At 36.5% G+C, this 6,800-nt stretch overlaps 1 long non-coding RNA gene across 1 annotated transcript; it reads left to right on the plus strand.

Moving 5' to 3' along the window:
• The first annotated feature begins 1,587 nt into the window (after positions 1-1,587).
• Positions 1,588-6,378, plus strand: LOC132631776 (uncharacterized). Its single transcript, XR_009579055.1, has 2 exons — positions 1,588-2,033; positions 6,007-6,378. It is a non-coding gene; the product is annotated as an uncharacterized LOC132631776 (long non-coding RNA).
• Positions 6,379-6,800: the final 422 nt, after the last annotated feature.

Raw genomic sequence — 6,800 nt, forward strand, 5'->3', positions numbered from 1 at the left:
GCTAACTCAAGGTCATGAGTAGGATAATTCTTCTAGTGAGGCTTAAGATGTCTGGACGCATAGGCTATAACTTTACCGTGCTGCATTAGCACACACCCAAGATCAACCCCGGAAGCATCACAATAAACCACAAACCCTTCGGCTCCCTCTAGTAGAGCCAAGACTAGTGCTGAAGTCAACCTCTTCTTCAATTCCTCGAAACTTCTCTCGCAAGCGTCTGACCATTGAAACATGACCTTCTTCTTAGGCAGTTTGGTCAAAAGGGACGAGATAGAGGAAAATCCCTCTACAAAACACCTGTAATAGTTTGATAGAACCAAGAAACTTCTTATATCGGATACTGAGGTAGATCTAGGCCAATTCTTCGCTGCCTTTCTTTTCTGGAAATCCACTTTCACACCCTCGCTTGAGATGACATGGCTAAAAAATGCTACTGATTTCAACCAGAATTCACACATAGAAAATTTTGCATATAGCTTGCAATCTTGCAGTGTCTGCAACACGATTCTGAGATGTTCTGTATGGTCAATCTTGCTACGAGAATAAATCAAGATATCATCAATAAACACAATAACGAAAAAATCAAGATAAGGCCTGAAGACCCTACTCATAAAGTTTATGAAAGCTGCTGGTGCATTGGTCAAAACAAACGACATTACCAAAAATTCAAAATGCCCATAACTAGTCCTGAAAGCTATTTTAGGAATGTCCACTTCCTTAACCTTCAATTGATGGTACCCTGATCTGAGGTCAATCTTAGAATAACACTGGGCGCTCTGAAGTTGCTCGAATAAATCATCTATTCTGGGAAGAGGGTATTTGTTCTTGATGGTGACTTTATTCCATTAACGATAGTCAATATATATACGCAAAGACCTATCCTTCTTTCAGACAAACAAGACCGGTGCGCCCCAAGGTGAGACACTTGGCCTTATAAATCCCTTATCTAGAAGATCTTTCAATTGCGCTTTTAACTCCTTCAACTCTGCTGGAGCCATTCTACAAAGAGGAATATATATCGGCTTAGTGCTGGGAAGTAGATCAATTCCAAAGTCAATCTCCCTATCGGGGGGGGGAGAGGGGGGGGAGGGGGGGGGGAGGGCTCTGGGAAGATCCTCTTGGAATACTTCTGGGAACTCATTTACAATTGGTACTGTTGACACCCAATTTTGGCCCTCCTTTTTGTTTAATTAATTTCACTATGTTTCTCAGTCATGAAAATTCCCCAAAAATGAGTTTGGAATATTTTCACTAATTATTACGCTATTTTTTAAGATATTATTTCTCTAAAACTAAGAAAGACCTCTATCGTTTCTTAAAAAATTACCAAACATCATATTTTCATATTAGAAATTACTAAACATCTTTCTTTACAATTAAACCACTCAAAAATAGCTTTGGTGATTCTATATGGCATTTTTTCCTTTAATCCTATTTATTATTATATTAATCATCTTTTACTCTATTTTAAAACTAAATGCGTATATTAAATTACTTGTATTGAAATTTATATAGGTATACATCTTGTGGGAAATATTTAGGACAAGGAAGCATATTTTAATTAATTGATTAGAGTAAAAAGGGGCTTGGAAATTAATTTATCTACCTAAAATATTGGGCCAAATCCTATTCCTATTCTACAAAATCTATGGCCCAAACCGACCCGGGCCCAAATCCTAAGTCCCTAAATCAGTAGAATTCACCTCTAATCAAACCAGCCTCCCTTATCTCCCTAGTCAGTCTTTCATCTTCAACCAAACAACCCTAATCAAACGCTCCTCTCTCTCTTTCTCTTCCACATCGCCGCCCCATCCCCCATCACGTCATTTCCGTCACCTCACCACCACCACGCCCATATCCCACAAAATCCGCTACCTACACCCCTCTTCTCCTTTCTCACACTCCATCTCTGAAGCTTGCAGGCTCCATGTGCGATTTCAGCGGATTTTATGTTCTCGGCTGAGCAAGGACTGTTTGGAGCGGATTCGGAGACTCGACGACGACAATAGCTTCAGTTCGCTGTCACAAAGAAGGTGATCGCATTCGTCCTATCTTCGTCTTTAATTTAGTAGAAGTGGAAATGTAGTCGTTCAAGTATTTCTTGTCGTTTATTTGGTTTAGTTGGCTGCTGGAATATGTATGCTCCTCGTTTGTTGTAAAATAGCGTAAAAACGACTAATTTCGTCGAATATGTGTTTAACTCCTGTCGCCCCGTCGCTGCTCGGGGAAAAGGCAACATTCATCTCCCCTTTCATTTCCTGTTCACTGTTTTAGGCTTAGGTAGGAAATGTTTATTAATTGTTTGGTTGTTTGCTGGTTTAGTTGGAAGTAATTAATTAAATTTATGTGATTAGTTGGTTGTCGTCATTAGCTTGCCGCTATTATTAATTTGATTGTCACTATCAATAACGTCTTTATTGTGTTGTCAACTTGTTAATGCTGATCAGCTTTAAATAGGCTTTAACTCTTTGTTTAGTTTCAACAAATCTGTTATAGGCTAAGCTTTATTTGAATCATATCCTCAAACCTCTTCCCTCAATTTTTAGTCCTGTTTTCAGCCTGTTATTGTTAGATATCTCCAGCTCATTTTGTGTTTCTCTCTATAGGTCGTCTTACAGTCCAAAAATGTAGGAATTAACCTAAATTAGTAATCTTTTGTTATTTTAGCATATCGTTATATCTGTCCATTAGAGTCTAGTTATCATTTTGGGGCTAACTATTTCATTATAAGTGAATCAGGTCACTCTCTCTATTGTTGATAGTTGTTGTTGTTGGTTCGTAGCTGAATATTTCCCTGCTCTTGTTGCTAGATTGCTTCAATTCTGTGAGTTATAGATTATGTTTGATGATTTCAATCATTTATTCAAGTGCAAGCATTAGTTTCACCTAATTTAAATCTAAACCAGTTGGCATCTTGTTATAGCAAGTCTGGTTCCCCCCCTTCTTCGCTAAAATGACTTGTTTTGAATTAATGAGAAGTAAATAGAAGAAGTGCTTAGCTAAGACATTGTTTCCTTTAAATTGACCAAGTTCTCTCCTTGTTTGATTTCAATTTTTAGAGATATTCACTAGTTTGCCTCTTCCAAAATGCCCCCTTAATTATGTTTCCTCTTGATCAACTAGCAAATTAGATTGTATGCTATGTTATTCAGTTAAGTCATTGTTTTCTCCATGGAAATTGGTCTTAAAACTTGTAGAAGCTTGCTTACACTTTCAGCTATTTTCCGTTAAATTTTAACAAGCTGGTTAGTTTGGATTTTGCATATATGAAGTGTTTCTACCCTAGTTGTTTAAATGCTCTGTTCCATGTTTATTTTTTTCTGAATGTTTATTAATATTCTTCCTTTCTTTAGAGAAGTTGCAAGTCAGTATGAAGCTCCCCTCCCTTCCAAATATTCCAAATGTTCATATATGTTTTAAATGTTGGTTTTTTTAAGGGAATGAAAGTTTGTTTTTTAAGGGACTGATGGTTTTTAAGGGACTGACTAATAATGTTTTTTTTTCTAAGTTCAGTTTCCAACCTTTAAAAATACAAGGATGTGTTATCTCTGCTTGAATATTTTACACTTCTCATGGTCTAAGTAGCTCTAATGACTAAGATTGCAAGCTTATATGACTGTTAGACTTAATAGTAAGCTGTTCTTGCTTGTTGAAACACACAGCTCAAGTGAAACCTTGTCTTTTCCCTTCCGTGTCATCATTTTAATGAATGTTAACTGGTTTCCTCTCTCTCTACGACTGTAAGCATGTTAAGTTGCGTTTGCTTTATTTTAAAGTTCTGAGAATCATGTGTAGTTGCTGCTTTAATAATGAGAAGTGACTTGAGTAGGCCCTATTTAAATCACTAACTTTAAAAGCTAGACTCTCTACCTACTGGATGTCTCTGTTGTTTCCAGAAGGGGTCTTTGAAGTTTAAGGTAGTTTTCCTTAGAAGGTTCATGAGGTGGATGTGTGTTGCTTCTTGATTCTTAGCTAGGTAGCTGTAGATGTTAACTAAACTGTGTTTAAAACAACTGAGCTCTGTTTCTAGGCCCAAATTCCTGAGAGTTAAAAGATAGATATGCATCTTATTTGAAGTCTTTCTTGAAACTGCTTCATACATGGTTCACTTTAAACTTTTTCAAAGCTGAGTTATGATCTAACTAGTGAATAAGTTCCTTAAATCAGGTTAATTATCTACTGGCTATTTTCAGTTAATTATCAGACGGAGTTCCTTGAATAAATTAAGTTTCAGATTTCAACCTTAAAACCAATATTGATACTCTTTTCAAAAATTGTAATTCCGGACATTTTGGACTGTTTTCTTCCCAAAAATGTTAAAACTAATATTTTGGCTACCCTAACCTTCATTTGGAATAACAACCTATTTGTTAACTTGGGTAAGTTAAGATGTTAATATACAAGTATTCTATTTCGGTTTGTTTGATGAAAATTTTGTATGTCGGATACTCATCCTTCACCCCCTCCTTTTCTTTGCATGATTTGGAGGATTTTCAAAATGTCCCGGAGTTGCCATTGCACTTGTGAACATTTGCTGCACCTGTGAGACCATTTTTGGCCACTCTGTTGCTACTTGTTGCTGCCATAGGTTGTTTCTCTATGGCTGCTGCTTTTGTTGTTGGGTTTGTGTGCCACATTTGATAAAAATAGCTGCTGTTACACTTGATAAGATGAACTGCTGATGCATCATTGGTTAAACTTGCTGAAATTTTGGTCCTTTAACATGATGTACTTGGGTGAATAGCTACTACACTGCGAGCTCAATTTGCTACTGTTTTGAGGAAATGGCTGCTACTCTTTAAGTAGATTTGGAGCCAAAACAACTGCTACGTTTTTTTTTAGGTATTTTTAAGGCTCAAAACGATGGCACTTTGGGACTTTAAAACTGCTGTTATGTTTGGCTTGCCATTTCATTATTTTGGTCAAATGTTTACTGCATTTTGAGGCTAATTTTACGGCATTTTGGGGAAGCTATTGGCTGAAATTGATGCCCATGTATAGATGAACTTTTTGGTGCAATTCAATGCTCATTTTAGAGTGCCATGACTAACATATGTTGCTGCATATTGAACTATGCCATGACTAACATATGTTGCTGCATATTGAACTAAGTTTCTGCCACATTTTCGTTGCAAACTACTGCTGTACTGTTTGCCATCTTTGAGGCCAAAAACTGCTGCATTTGTGGCCATTTGGTATTGTATTTTAAGGGTCAAAAACTGTTGCATTTTGAGGCTAAAATGGGTGACATACTTGAGACAGTTTTGGGAGCAAGTTGCCTAGTTCCAATTGTTATGTTCTAAGGCAAAACTATGGCCATTACTTTGGCTAGACATTGTTTGACTATTGTTGGTTGTTGCTCAATTGTTATGGGCTGCTGCTCAGTTACTCTTGTGGCTGTTGAAACTCACTTTGTGGCACTTCCTTGTTGCACCTTGTGCTACTTTGCTGCTGTTCATTGCTGCTACTTTGCTGTTACCTACGCCCATCTCTGTGGCATTTTGGCTCACTCCATGGCCTCCTATTGGTGGAAATAGTGGCTGCCTTTCCAAAGTTTTAGTACCATAGCTGCTGCTGCTACCTAAGGCTGCTACTTGCTTCTGCTTGCTGGTGCTATTTCTTGCTAAAAATGAACAGATCACTATACTTAAAAAAAATGAACACATCCTGTACTTGGTCAAAGTTCATTGATTTGAACATGACACTACAGTTAGGCCGATGAAAAGTTGTTTAACTTGAGGCCTCACTTTTAAAAGAACGGATTTCCATACTTGATTGAAAGTTTACTGATTTGAACACTTAAAACTTGCATAAAAAGAGAGTGGGGCTGCTATACTCAAGTTCGGGTGCAATTAATATGCTAAATTATTTTTTCCTTGTATGTTATTTTTTTCTTACATTTGATTCTTTTATCTAGCTTTTAATAATTAAAGTTATATAGATTCTTTTTTCCTTGTTGAGAATTGTTTCTAATCCTTATCTTTATTTTTTTTTTCTTTTCATGAGGAACCTTGGGAGCATTTGGAGTTATGGCAACTCCGGATTCTGCCCATATCAGAGAACAGCCGGTTGCAAGATTTAATTGCTCGTGTCTAGCGTCCCCGTCTTCCTCCCTCTCTTTAAATTTCGTGCCTTTCGCGTTATCATGTATATACAGTTTATATTCTTGACTAACATTTGTTTTTTATGGATTGTATTTGTAGCATATTTGTCTCTCGCTTGTGTACGAACTTGCGAAAAAAAATTGTTTAGTATGATAGTGAATGTAGTCATTCACTTCCCTTCCCTTTCTAGATACCAATCCCGATTTAGAGTGAAAGACGTTTTACTAATCGTTTTAAGGGAATGTCTTTTAGTATATTTTCTAGATTCAAATTATCTTCCACAAGGAAATAAGCTGCTGTTTTTTTTTTTTTTTACGAGGACACTGTTCTAAGTTTTTTGTCACACTTGATTTCATAAAGAAGTAACAGATCTGATTTCTTCACAAGCATATCGCACTCACGTTTTACACTCTTTGTGATCCCCAAACAATAAGTTTAATGATGCAGATCTTCCGAATTTGGCAACGCCCTATCTAGTAAATTTAATCTTGAGGCCTAAGTGATCTTAACATGTGACCAGTACTCTTTTTTTTAATTGCTACAATACTAACCCATTGGAACAGGCCTAATTCTTTAAGTTTAATACAAGAAAATAATATTAGGATTCAAGTATAGTGGTCCAAGTATTTTTCAAGAACTACAAGGTATATACTCTACTTTATGTACAAAGATCCTATTTTACATGTATATATACTA

Source organism: Lycium barbarum, chromosome 3, assembly GCF_019175385.1.
Source record: "Lycium barbarum isolate Lr01 chromosome 3, ASM1917538v2, whole genome shotgun sequence".
NCBI lineage: Eukaryota > Viridiplantae > Streptophyta > Magnoliopsida > Solanales > Solanaceae > Lycium > Lycium barbarum.